Below are 15,002 nucleotides of genomic sequence, written 5' to 3'. Positions count from 1 at the left end.
ATTACCAGCTCATTGCTCCAAGTAGATCATAGAGAGGAAATAAATTCCTAATACAAGCCTTCAAACATCATTTTTAAAATCATTCATTTGTGGCTAGCTCCTGGGTGGCACGGTGGCAGTGGTTAGCACTGCTGCCTCACAGCACGAGGGATTCCTGGCTTGGGTCACTGTCTGTGTGGAGTTTGCACGTTCTCCCCCATGTCTGTGTGGGTTTCCTCCGGGTGCTCCAGTTTCCTCCCACAGTCCAAAGATGTGTGGGTTTAGGTTGATTGGCTATGCTAAATTGCCCCTTAGTGTCCGGGCATGTGTAGGTTAGAGGAATTAGTGGGGTAAATATGTGTGGTTACGGGGATAGGGCCCAGGGTGGTATTGTTGTCAGTGCAGACTCGATGGGCCGAATGGCGGCCTCCTGCACTGTAGGGTTTCTATGTTTTAACAGCTTCAAAATGCAGTTTGGAAGAATCACAAAGCAAATAATTTACTTAAATATCCCCTGCGTTGTTTTGTTTTCATTATGTGCTTAAACAGTAATATATACCATAAATACCTGAATGTGTCATTGTCTGAAATTATTGCCGTGATGATCCAGCAGAGATGGAGTGAATGCCAGAGGACGGTTAACAGTATCAGCAGAATATCTTTGAACTTCCACTGTGACAGTGTTCCTAACACCATGACCAGAATGTCCCTGACAAAGAATCAAGAACAGTTTGAATCCCATCATTTATATATTTTATTTAGCATGTGCAGAGTCACAGAGCCAAGCAATAGCTTTGTCAGTGGCCAGCTCAGGTTCGTTAAATCTGCCTCCATGTTTAGTCAGTGGACACTCTTCAATAATGTGACTGCTACATAGCTGCAGCCTGATAGCATTGACAACCATATTGGTTGGCTGCACAGTGGTCAATTGGCCAGTTTTAAAATGGTTTAAAAGGATCCATGTACTGTGCAAATCAAAACCAGTTGGAAGAGCATTGGGGTCTATGATGAGAGAATGGAAAATATCCACCAGAAACCAATCATTGATTAACTGAATCAGGTTGACTATTGTCTTGGTTGAGATGGGAAGAAAAATAAATTAATTAATTGGACTACTATCTAACAGTTGTCTATTTTTAAAATAAAAATGTTAAGGTTTACCCTACTAGCCATGAAAGCAATTTCTAACCTTCAGACAATCCATCAGAAACTCAATGGCCCTGATTTTACCGACACAGTTCCCCGAAATCGGGGCGGGCGAGGCTTGAAGAATGGCATTCTCTGTTGGCCTCAGGCTGCAGTGCAGGTAAAATCAGGGCCCTTATCTCTTTAAAAAGGCACCAATGTCCCTTTCTGGACCTGCACAAAACCTTTTGTTTACATTTTTAAAGAAGTGTTCTGGCCCTGAGACTCTGTGAGCAAGAATCTTCACTGCCCCCTGTGGCAGGTTTCACAGCACCGAGACGGTTTGCTGTTGGCAGTTTACCGTCTTATACGCCCACCCACTGCCGTTGGGAAACCCATGATGGGGGTTTGCTGTCGGAGGGGCTAGAAGATCCTGCTGGTGAAAACGACTGGAAACTCCTGGCCTGTGTCTCCAAGAACAAAAGGAATCCTGACCCTTATCAAACACCAAGACTCCAGCCCTGGGAAAATACACCCTTTGTCCAACACCGAGGAGAAGTGCTGGGGGGGTTTGTCACATGACCTCCCCAAGCTGTTAGAGCTTCTAATATTGTCGTGTGGACCTGAACCCAGGCAGTTTTCTGTCTGACCTCTGATGAGAACAGTAACTCCAGGGAAGCTGCCTACCATCTTAGAATTGAACAGGTAGCATCAGAAGCAGCTCTGTTCAGGTACAATAACCTGATCCTCATCTACACTGGAACATTGGAATTGGCGTCTTCAAGCCTAAATCAATCCATGTGCCCTCTCCCCTTATGGAAGTCTCACATCTGGAAAAACGGATCACCTATCTTTTATTCAGTTGATCTTTCTCTACACTCTAGCTATGACTGTAAAATGATATTCTGCACCCTCTCCTTTCCTTCTCCCCTATGTACTCTATGAATGGTATGTTTTGTCTGTAGGGTGTGCAAGGAACAATACTTTTCACTGTATACTAATTCATGTGACAATAATAAATCAAATCATTCTGCTTCAGTCAAACACCCTACCCTCAGAAGAAACCCTCCATTAAACTTTTGATTAAACAATAACTTGTATTTTATTGTGGTCTGGCCCCGTACTCTTTCATTCCCTTATCCCTCTCTTATTGTATGGGTGCAAAAATCCCACCCGTTGATTTTCCTCTTGCTGATGGGTTTGTGCCAGGACTGTCCTGCCATTGTCATTGTAACCTGTGCCAATCTCTTCCTAAAAGTTCCTTAGCCACATGGCACATTTTGGAGGTGGGGGAGGGGTGCATAATTGGAGATTCTGCTGAACTTCTGCCAGAGTTATGACGGCAGAGCAGGAGAAACCCGTGAAAATGACGGCCACACATTTTACTTTGGTGAAAATGATTTTGATGCTTCTGCTGTCCTCAAAACATTGACAGTAAAACATATTTTCAAGTCAGCTTGAATGATGCCTCCAAAAGAATGAATAGGTGTTTCTGGAGGTTGGGTTGAGTTCAGGGATGTCTGTCGTATTAAATGAGGGTGGAGATGCCTCAGAAGTGTTGGGTTAGGCATAGGAGAATCTCTGGCTCTGAGTCAGGGTCAGAATGAATCGACTCTTTACTGGAATTTCAATTCCACAATATTTATACTGTGAAGCTGAACAAATTAGCATTTCAAATTTCAAGCATTTAAACAATGTTTTTATGGCTTGGCATGTGTAAAACAAAACTTATCAGAGGCAGGCACTCAAATGGCCATTTCAATTTCACTGATACTAACAAATTCATAAAAAGCACAGGACATGAGAAAAATGACATTCTTATCGTTTTGAAGTTCTTCCATTATCAATGCACTGAGGTGCACCCCAGAAGCATTTTCTTGGCAAAAGAAAAAAATGTGATATAGCACCATCATCGGAATTCTGTTCCTCATTTGTAGAGTTCTAGTAAATATTATTTATGGACTGTGTATTTGGCCTTTGGCAGTCAAGCACACATTCTGAAGCCTTTGAATGCCTCTGACATCTGCCATCCAATCTCTCAAGGCATTTTCCTTTGAGCTTGCTTGGAGCTGTATCTTGCTCATTATATTATTTAGCATATAAAAATCCAATTATTAGATACATGTGGTTTTCCCAAAATATATTAACATTAGGGATGGGATTTTACGGCCTTGCTCGTCCCAAAACAATAAAATCCCCGCCTGAGGTCAATGGACCTTCCTATCTCGCCTGCTCAGATTCCCATGGTGGGCGAGGCGGTAAAATTTCCACCTAGATATTTGAGGGATAGCATATTTATCAAACCTAAATATTTGTCAAAATATAATTAACTTGTCATTTCCATTTGTTCCCATCATGTATGCAATGAAATGGCTTCTCTCAATGCTGCGATATATATAATTCCATGCTACAGTGCAAAGCTACCTTCTGAGTTTAATGAGGGATAGTTGTTTTATTATTATTTACCATCTCGGCTGCCAGCACAATCACTTTCAATTGAAGCCCAGTTTAGATGCATTATTCTGACCATATATGAAACAAGGCTAAACAAAATCAGTAATAGCCATTCGCTGATTCACTCCCCAGGGAAATACCTTGACTAATCAGGGTCAAGCTGCCTGGTCTAAATTTCAAATAATGTTTGGCAGGTAACTTCAAATATAGCAAACTGTAGATAAATCGGTGGAACAATGACCGAATTCTAGCTGGTTTTCATAGTAATTACCTTATTTTTTGATTTAGGTTCTTTTGGTTTTGTTTGAGCTGCATTCAATGTTACACCACAGGGTGGCACGGTGGCACAGTGGTTAGCACTGCTGCTTCACAGCGCCAGGGTCCCAGATTCAATTCCGGCCTTGAGTCCATGTGGAGTTTGCACATTCTCCCCGTATCTGTGTGGGTTTCCTCCGGTCACCTCCCACAGTCCAAAGATGTGTGGTTTAGGTTGATTGGCCGTGCTAAATTGACCCTAGTGTTAGGGAGATTAGCAGGGTAACTGCGTGGGGTTGTGGAAATAGGGCCTGGCTGGGATTGTGGCTGGTACAGACTCGATGGGCTGAATGGCCTCCTTCAGTACTGTAGGGATTCTATGATGATATCTATGATTCTATAAAATGGTATAGGGAGCAACTTGTTGTAATTGCCATTTAATGTACAAGTCCAGGTCAGACCTATACAGCTACACATTAAGCAAACAGAATCGTTTGCATTGCATTGAGAAAATGCAACTGTGCTCCAAACAAGAAGAATAGTTACACTGTAAGCTAAAAAAAAATAAATGGAATATGCAAACATCTGATACTTTTGACATTTTTACAGTTCGCCAAAAACCCTTATTATTTCTGTCAAAGCAGATTTAGCCAGGAACAATGATGTATTTTGATGTATTAGTAAATCGACCCACACCCAACATTTCAGGTTTCAAATAAAACTGATAGCATTTAGATATTTCTGGAATAGCATCAAAGTTACCAATGCATGCAGCTAGCAATATCCTATTATTTTCAAAAATAAAATTATATCTGACCATACATAGAACATAGAACATAGAACATTACAGCGCAGAACAGGCCCTTCGGCCCACGATGTTGCACCGACCAGTTAAAAAAAAACAAACTGTGACCCTCCAACCTAAACCAATTTCTTTTCGTCCATGAACCTATCTACGGATCTCTTAAACGCCCCCAAACTAGGCGCATTTACTACTGATGCTGGCAGGGCATTCCAATCCCTCACCACCCTCTGGGTAAAGAACCTACCCCTGACATCGGTTCTATAACTACCCCCCCTCAATTTAAAGCCATGCCCCCTCGTGCTGGATTTCTCCATCAGAGGAAAAAGGCTATCACTATCCACCCTATCTAAACCTCTAATCATCTTATATGTTTCAATAAGATCCCCTCTTAGCCGCCGCCTTTCCAGCGAAAACAATCCCAAATCCCTCAGCCTCTCCTCATAGGATCTCCCCTCCATACCAGGCAACATCCTGGTAAACCTCCTCTGCACCCTCTCCAAAGCCTCCACATCCTTCCTGTAATGTGGGGACCAGAACTGCACACAGTACTCCAAGTGCGGCCGCACCAGAGTTGTGTACAGTTGCAACATAACGCTACGACTCCTAAATTCAATCCCCCTACCAATAAACGCCAAGACACCATATGCCTTCTTAACAACCTTATCTACTTGATTCCCAACTTTCAGGGATCTATGCACACATACACCTAGATCCAGAGCAATGAAAATGATACCTAACATGAAGTTATAATTATTTGATCCTAGAATATAATTTAAACTCAATATCCGAATATTTTAGTTAGTTATTCCACTTTGCCACAATTAACCTAAATTAGAAGACCCTTGTAGGGAAAGAAATGTCTGTCTGGTGAGTCCAGCTCCCACACACCCCAAATTCAGCACTGTGCTGAAGGTGGATAGAAACTGACTTTCCACTTGTCTTTGAAATTACCATTCCAATTTCAAATTTCACTTTTTTTTTGCAACTTCTAAAGAGTGTACCCATCCATGTCTGTTATGGCCCAATCACTAATATCCTCACTTAATAATAGTTAAAATAAAAGATGAAATAATCCCAGTGAAATTTGTTATTTCACATTGAAGCCACAGATGATCCTTGAAAATTACTTTCCCTCTTCTGCTTCTCTGTGTGCCCTGATGCTTATCTCTGAACATCTAGACATCACCCGAGGAACTGTAAGGGATGGCCAATTGCTGAGTATATATGTCTCATATGGGCCTGCATGTGCTGGCTGTTGTCTCTGACAGCCCGAGAAGGACCAATTACAAGTTGCCTCTCCAAATCAGGCTCTAGGGTAACCAGGATTTGCTGCAAACTCACATGTTCAGAAGTGAAGTTACCCTCTTCAGCCATTTCACTTTCCTCGTGGTCTCTTGTGCACATGTCATCTAGAGCTGTCCCCCTCTGACCACTTATTCTGATAGACCTGGGAATTCATTTCTGGGCTGGCACTTGGAAGTGAAGGAAAACACGGTTAGGTAGATGGGATGCTGGTGGGTGGCTAATGGAATGGAATGATTCCTATTCCCCCAATAGTCTCAGTCACATGTGGCTTGGAATGGTCTGTATGGAGGGGAGAGCAATGAAAATGATCAAACTCCCATTCAAACGTGAGCAACAGTCAATCATCCAGAACTGGGCACAATAGTATTAGGCTTCCTGAGGCAGAGTTACTGGAACGTCAGGGCTCAGAAATGCATCATCTAAGTGCGGCATGTTGTTGTCACCTATGAACCAACATCTCCAATGCCTTCACCACCGAATGATGCAGTTGGTCCATATTTCCTCCTTGCAGGGTGCGATTCCCGAATATTAGCCATTCTTCCCTTCGCGGAATCTCTCAACATGCAAAAAAGTAAAATATTGCAGCTGCTGGAAATCTAAAACAAAAACAGAAAATGCTGGAAATATTCAGCAGGCCAGGCAGCATCTGTAGAGAGGGACTCTGTTTCAGTTCTGTGGTTTTTCTTTCTAACTCATCATGCATCAGTTTTCCTGCAATGTAAATGAAGATATTGGCCCATATGAGTCCAAAGATGTGCGGGTTAGGTTGATTGGCCATGCTAAAAATTGCCCTTAGTGTCCTGAGATGCGTAGGTTGGAGGGATTAGTGGGTAGATATGGGGGTAGGGCCTGGGTGGGATTGGGGTCGGTGCAGACTCGATGGGCCGAATGGCCTCTTTCTGTACTGTAGGGTTTCTATGATTCTGTGATTTCTATGATATTGATGAGAGTTTAGATGGGGTTTGGAGCATGCAAATTGGAAGAATGATGACTGTGACGGGTGACGCTGAAAGTTTCACTAGGAAGCATGAGAGTGTGTTTAATGAAACAATTTCTTGCAAAGTTATTGATGGATTGACAATTGCATGTATAGGCATTGACGATTTGCAATATATCCTAATAGAACCTGACCCTGAGCTAGTGATGTGCCAGAAGGGTAGCACATAAGGTGACTGAGATACCCAGTATGGTGGGCAGTGTATTTACCTTGCCAAGTTTGATCCAGTCATTAAACTTCTTCCTGCATCATAATGCAGACCATGAGGCTCTAAAAATGACATTGAATAATTCAATTTGTAATTTTAATACATCCTCACTAGTGCACAAAATATATAAACACTGCCGGTGTTCTGCTCCAAATGTTGACATTTCTCCTTAAAGGTGCTATAGGACTCTAATTCTTGGGAAAGCATTTGAACTTCTACTCTCAGTCAAATAATCAATTGTGGGTCTTCAGTAGAGAGCACCAACAATTATCATAAGAATCATAAGGACGAGGAGCTGCAGCAGACAATTTAACCCCTCGAGCCTGCTCCGCCATTTAATACGATCATGGCTGATCTCATCTCAGCCTCAACTCCACTTTTCTGTCCACCTCTTCCTTAAATTTAATCAAGTCCCGGCATCCTCCACGTTCTGGGGTTGTGAATTCCACAGACTCATGGCCCTGTGAGAGAAGTAATTTTTCCTCATCTCTGTTTTAAATCTGCACCCCTTATCCTAAAACTATGACCTTTTTTCTAGATTGTCCCACAAGAGGAAACTTCCCCTCCGCGTCTATTTTGTCAATCCCCCTTATTGTCTCATGCACTGCAATTAGATCTCCTCTCATTCTTCTAAACTTCAGGGAGTATAGACCTAAACTGCCCAATCTTTCCTCATCAGTCAAACCCCTCATTTTTGGAATCAATCTAGTGAAACTCCTCTGAACCGCTTTGAATGCAACCACATCCCTCGTCAAGTATGGAGACCAAACTAAGTGCTGTCTCACGAATGCATTGTACAGTGGCAGTAACATATCATTACCACTATTCCTTGAACAATAAATGCCAAGGTTCCACTTGCTTTCCTTATTACCTCCTGTACCTGCATACTAGCTTTCTGCAATTCGTGCACAAGGACACCCAGATCACTCTGTACCAAAGTTCTCTCCATTTAGATCATAATAAATGGATAATCTCACACTTACCCATGTTAAACTCCAGCTGCCAAATTTCATCCTATTCACTTATCCATATCCATTTATAAATTTCTTATTTTATTATTGCAACTTACAATTCTACCTATTTTGGAGTCCTCTGCAAATTTGGCTATAGTACCTACTATCCTTGCATCCAAGTCATTAATATAGATTGTAAATAGTTGGGGCCTGAGGACCGAACCCCGTGGCACCCCACTAGTTACATCTTGCCAGTCCAAAAAAGACCCATTTATCCCGACTCTCTGCTTTATCCAGCTATCCAAATGGACTGATCCTGGGAAACCTTCTGGGGTTAGTGTTGTGGCCAAGGGGTGTGTAGAAATACATTTTCCATTGCGCATTTACTTGTACAATAACAGAGCTGGAAGTCTGGACTGCCCTGTTCCATGTGGGCACATGATATAAAAGACACTCTGATCTATTTTATTCATGTGTCTTAATTAAAGCCTTCTCTTATGGTTCATTCAGACAAGTTTGGCACTGGTGTAAACCCAAAACAACTGACTCTGAATTGAAGCAGCATGATGCTACCTCTTCAAAGAAGCTCTGCTCCATTTCATACTGTCAGATATGGCTCTGGAGTCCGGCTGTATTTACATAATAATACCAGCTTCGCACCAATGTTTCAGTTGCACTTAATATATTGACCTGTTAGAATAAATATGTGCTTGCAATTTTCAATAAACCTCTTGATTTTCTAGTTCTGTAAATTTGCTTATTATTTCCTCTGCTTAATTCACTTTTATTATAACCATGGCAAAAAAAGTATATACTTTCTTGCTTTACTCACATTAAATTGCAGAAATTAGACCACAAGGCAGTAGGCTTGCTGTTAACCATAATATGTATCTGGGCCTCGACTACAACATTACAATAAATCATTAGTCTTCATCAGATAACAATATAGCTCGATTTTCACATCGGAAATAAGGCATTGCAAACTTAATTTTTTTAATCAATCCAAACTGTCTTGCAGATCTTGGAGCTGCAATCTGTACCCTCATCCAAATTAACAACTCCATTGTAAATTATGTAAATAGGTGGGAAATGCAAACTCTCCTTTGCTTCAAATAACTTTAAGCAAGAACATCAGGCATCTTCTTTACTATGCACAGGAAATTAGTATTTCAGCTAATTTGTGTAAAAGGCTTTGAGATATTTGTATACTAGCCATAAGTGAAGTCTGTAAATATTTCTTTCCCATGAATGTGATATTGGAAACAGGATAAATGGGCGGGATCTTGAGCCCATCTTTGCTGTCCACCAGATTGACTGCGGGCTCAAAATGTGGAGAGTTTGGACAAGCGTGATTCTCATCGAGATCATGCTTTTCAGTTTTGAGCTGACCTCGCCAGCGGAGTGATGTGAAACATGCCGGCGAGGGGTGCGAACCCAACTTGAATGCATCAGCATATCATTAGTGAGCACTGACTCTGGATATTGAGGCTGTGCTAAATAGTCAGCGGGCATGATGCCACATCAGCGTCATTACAACAGCTCTACATAAGCTTGAACCTGGTACCGTCGCCACCGAGGGGTATAGGGCGTCAGTGCTCAGGTGGCCATTACTACTTGGGTAGTCCAAAATGCAAGGAGCAGGAGGGAGAATGCTGAGGACTCGCAGCTCGGGGCCGGGGGTGAGGGTCACTTGCCATCGGGGAAGGGATGGGGAGGGGTGTTTGGTTCATTTACAGGCCTTTCCGTACCTGCATATTGGATTGCCCCTTGCTCCAAGGGATGCACTGGCTGCCAAACAGGTTTCACTTCCCGGTTCCTCCATGCTGGGTTTGGGTTCAAACAATAGCTGAGTGGATGCCCTTCCTTGTTGGAGCTACGAACTGGGTGGGAGGCGGCCACAACAGACTGGCAGTACTGGATGAGAGTATGAGGTCCTGTTTTGGAGACAAGGCGACAAGGGCAGTGTGGGAGTATCAGCGATGGCGTGCTACCCGGCCTCATAGTGCATTCGCCCTCCCCCACTTGGGGGAGGGCGAATGCAGTGAAACCTACTGTGGTGAACCATTGTTGGTTCCCACTGGATAGTGCTGAGCCAGGGTCTGGCCAGTACTACAAGGATGTACATATGTTACTGTTGGGTTGTGCTACTTGTTGCTGTTGGGGTTAGGGTGGGGTTGTTACACCTTTGTACTGTAGTGTTGTGGTACATCCCAGTCGGGCTCCGCCTCCTGGGAGAGGTATAAAAGTCCCTGCTCTGGCTGGGACCCCTTCAGTCTGGGATAGTGTATATAATTATTGGCTGCTTCATTACAGTAAATAAAAGCTTTTTATTTCCCGAGCATCTGGCCTCGTGTTTGAGAAGCACATCAATTTTATTTACTGTTGTTAAACTCTCGTCGAAAAAAAAAGAGAGTATGGAGCAGATCCTGAAGCCGGAACGCCTTACACTAGATCCACGTGCGGTGGGCGCTTCTAACACCTTCGACCACTGGCTGAAGTGCTTCGAAGACTACCTGGCAGCCTCCGCAGCGGTCACCACAGATGATGACAGACTCCGGGTCCTCCATGCGAGGGTAAGCGACACTGTCTACCTCGCGATCCGTGCGGCCACCGATTATACTAAGGCCCTCGAGCTTCTGAAGAAGCGTTATATCAAACCACCCAATGAAATACACGCTCGTTACCTCCTAGCCACTCGACGACGGCAGTCTGGCGAAACGATGGAGGAATATGCGAACGAGCTCCTACAGCTAGCCAGGGGCTGTGACTGCAAAGCTGTGTCGGCTGAGCAGAGCATGAATGACCTCGCCCGAGATGCGTTTGTGGCGGGAGTCGGATCGTCGTACATTCGACTTAAACTATTGGAGAAGGGTAACCTTAACCTTACCCAGGCAATCGAGCGAGCAGAGATGCTCGAGACGGCCTCCAAAAGCTTAGTATTATATCCGGAGGACCATGTGGAGACAACGTGGCAGGAGCAGTCGCCAATCCCTCCTCGTCCCTCGGGTTCGAAATGCTGCGTAATGGTGTGCTCACACTCGGGCCAGACGACGGCAGCAGCTCCGGGCGGCCCGCGGTGCTATTTCTGTGGGGGAGCGAAGCATGCTCGGCAACGGTGTCCCGCTAAAGCTGTGTTGTGCACTGCATGCGGTAAGAAAGGGCACTATTCGAAAGTGTGCTGATCTAAACCTAGGAACAGCAGTGCGGCCTGCGATTCTTCAGAGCTCGGGTCTTCGTCGTCGAAGTCATCGAGGGGTTCGTCCACGTGCGAGGCCAGGACGACGCCATTACGGTCGACGGAGTCGGAGGTGTGTGACCACCAGGGGTCGCTGAGTTTGGCGCCATCATCCACGTGCGACTCATGGGAGCGGCCATGTTGATCGGCACTGACCGCGAACGACCAGCAGGGGAGCTCTTCATCGATTTCAGCTGCCTGCAGTGGCGCTCATGGACCAACGGTGGCGTCGATCATCCTGGACGAGGCCAAGCCTCATAGACTTGACAAATCTATGATGAATATCCAGGTAAATGACCACGTGATTTATTGTCTGTTTGACAGCGGGAGCACTGAGAGCTTTATCCACCCAGACACTGTGAAGCGGTGTGGACTCCAGATTCAACCTGCCAAACAGACAATCTCTATGGCATCGAGGTCCCGGTCTGTCACCGTGCTAGGGAGTTGCGTGGTAACTTTGAAGGTGCAAGGCACAGTTTACGAGCGTTTCAAGCTCCTAGCGTTGCCGTATTTTTGCGCGCCAATACTTCTCGGAGTAAACTGCATGGTCCACTTGAGGAGTGTAACCCTACAGTACGGTGGGCCACTCCCTTCACTGGCAGTGGGAAAACAGCAGCAGCCTCCAAATTGCCCAACGTGCCCCGCCTGTAGCCTCTCGACGCTGAAGATCACCACACCCTCCTTGTTCCAGATTCTTGTGCCAGGCTGCAAGCCCATTGCGACTAAAAGTAGGCGTTACAGCGCTGAGGATCGGATCTTCATTAGATCTGAGGTTCAGCGGCTCCTCAAAGAAAGGATCATACAACCCAGCGCTAATCAGGTGAATATCCAGGTGGAGGATCTCTCGGTGGGTGAGCATCTTGGGGATAGCGATCATAATTCTATCTCCTTCACGATAGCATTGGAAAGAGATAGGGTCAGGCAGGCTAGGAAAGTGTTTCTCTGGAGTAAAGGGAAATACAGTGTCATCAGGGAGGAAATTAGACGGGTAAATTGGAAGGAGGCATTCTTGGGGAAAAGTACCGAAGGAAAGTGGAGGATTTTCAAGGAATGTTTGTCTGGAGCTCTGCATGACAACGTTCCGATGAGACAGGGGGGTGTTGGTAGGGTACGGGAACCGTGGTGCACGAAGGTTGTGATGAACCTGGTGAATAAGAAAAGAGAGGCGTACAGAAGGTTCAGAGAGCTAGGAGGTGTTAAGGATTTAGAGGAGTATACGCGATGTAGGAAGGAGCTTAAGAAGGAAATTAGGAGAGCGAGAAGGGGTCATGAGAAGACCTTGGCGGGTAAGATTAAGGAGAATCCCAAGGCTTTCTACAAATATGTCAAGAGTAAAAGGATGAGATGTGAAGGCATAGGACCCTTAAAAGGTGAAGGGGGAAAAGTTTGTGCGGAACCGTTAGAAATGGCGGAGCTGCTTAATGAATACTTTACCTCGGTATTCACGGTGGAAAGGGATCTGGGTGGTTGTACTGCTGGATTGCGGAGGACAGAAAGGATCGAGCATGTGGACATAAAGAAAGAGGATGTGTTGGAACTATTGAATGGCATCAAGGTTGGTAAGTCGCCGGGACCGGATGGGATGTACCCCAGGTTACTGTGGGAGGCGAGGGAGGAGATTGCGGAGCCTTTGGCGATGATCTTTGCATCGTCGATGGAGACGGGAGAGGTTCCGGAGGATTGGAGGATTGCGGATGTGGTCCCTATATTCAAGAAAGGGAACAGGGACAGCCCGGGAAATTACCGACCGGTGAGTCTAACCTCAGTGGTTGGTAAGTTGATGGAGAGGATCCTGAGAGACAGGATTTATGATCATCTAGAGAAGTTTAGTATGATCAAAAGTAGTCAGCACGGCTTTGTCAGGGGCAGGTCGTGCCTTACGAGCCTGGTTGAGTTCTTTGAAAATGTGACCAAGCACATTGACGAAGGAAGAGCGGTGGATGTGGTCTATATGGACTTCAGCAAAGCGTTCGATAAGGTCCCCCATGCAAGACTTCTTGAGAAAGTGAGAGGGCATGGGATCCAAGGGGCTGTTGCCTTGTGGATCCAGAACTGGCTTGCCTGCAGAAGGCAGAGAGTGGCTGTGGAGGGGTCTTTCTCTGCATGGAGGTCAGTGACCAGTGGAGTGCCCCAGGGATCTGTTCTGGGACCCTTGCTGTTTGTCATTTTCATAAATGACCTGGATGAGGAAGTGGAGGGATGGGTTGGTAAGTTTGCTGACGACACCAAGGTAGGTGGTGTTGTGGATAGTTTGGAGGGATGTCAGAAGTTGCAGCGAGACATAGATAGAATGCAAGACTGGGCGGAGAAGTGGCAGATGGACTTCAACCCGAATAAGTGTGTAGTGATCCATTTTGGCAGATCCAATGGGATGGAGCAGCAGTATAAAATGAAGGGTACCATTCTTAGCAGTGTAGAGGATCAGAGGGACCTTGGGGTCCGGGTCCATAGGACTCTTAAATCGGCCTCGCAGGTGGAGGATGCGGTCAAGAAGGCGTATGGCGTACTAGCCTTCATTAATCGAGGGATTGAGTTTAGGAGTCGGGAGATAATGCTGCAGCTTTATAGGACCCTGGTTAGACCCCACTTGGAGTACTGCGCGCAGTTCTGGTCACCTCATTACAGGAAAGATGTTGAAGCCATTGAAAGGGTGCAGAGGAGATTTACAAGGATGTTGCCTGGATTGGGGGGCATGCCTTATGAGGATAGGTTGAGGGAGCTTGGTCTCTTCTCCCTGGAGAGACGAAGGATGAGAGGTGACCTGATAGAGGTTTACAAGATGTTGAGGGGTCTGGATAGGGTGGACTCTCAGAGGCTATTTCCAAGGGCTGAAATGGTTGCTACGAGAGGACACAGGTTTAAGGTGCTGGGGGGTAGGTACAGGGGGGATGTCAGGGGTAAGTTTTTCACTCAGAGGGTGGTGGGTGAGTGGAATCGGCTGACGTCGGTGGTGGTGGAGGCAAACTCGTTGGGGTCTTTTAAGAGACTTCTGGATGAGTACATGGGATTTAATGGGATTGAGGGCTATAGATAGGCCTAGAGGTGGGGATGTGATCGGCGCAACTTGTGGGCCGAAGGGCCTGTTTGTGCTGTGGCTTTCTATGTTCTATGTTCTAATCCGTGGAGAGCGCAGGTCGTGGTGGTCAAGAGCGGGAACAAACCCCGGATGGTCATTGACTACAGTCAGACCAATAATCGATATACGCAGCTGGATGCGTATCCTCTCCCGCGCATATCTGATATGGTCAATCAGATTGCGCAGTACCGGGTGTTCTCCACCATAGACCTCAAGTCTGCCTACCACCAACTCCCCATTCGCCCAGAGGACCGACAATACACGGCTTTTGAGGCGGATGGTCGCTTGTATCACTTTCTCAGGGTTCCCTTTGGTGTCACCAATGGGGTCTCGGTCTTCCAACGTGCTATGGACCAAATGGTGGACCAGAACGGGCTGCGGGCTACCTTCCCGTACCTGGATAATGTCACCATCTGCGGCCATGACCAGCAGGACCACGACACGAATCTCCTGAACTTCCTACGCACTGCATCTCGCCTGAACTTGACCTACAACAGGGAGAAGTGTGTGTTTCGTACGCGCCGTTTAGCCATCCTAGGATACGTGGTGGAAAACGGGGTCATTGGCCCTGATCCAGACCGTATGCGCCCCCTTTCTGAACTTCACTTGC

Source organism: Mustelus asterias, chromosome 5 (genome assembly GCF_964213995.1).
Source record: "Mustelus asterias chromosome 5, sMusAst1.hap1.1, whole genome shotgun sequence".
Lineage (NCBI taxonomy): Eukaryota > Metazoa > Chordata > Chondrichthyes > Carcharhiniformes > Triakidae > Mustelus > Mustelus asterias.
Note: the sequence above shows the minus strand (reverse complement) of the source record.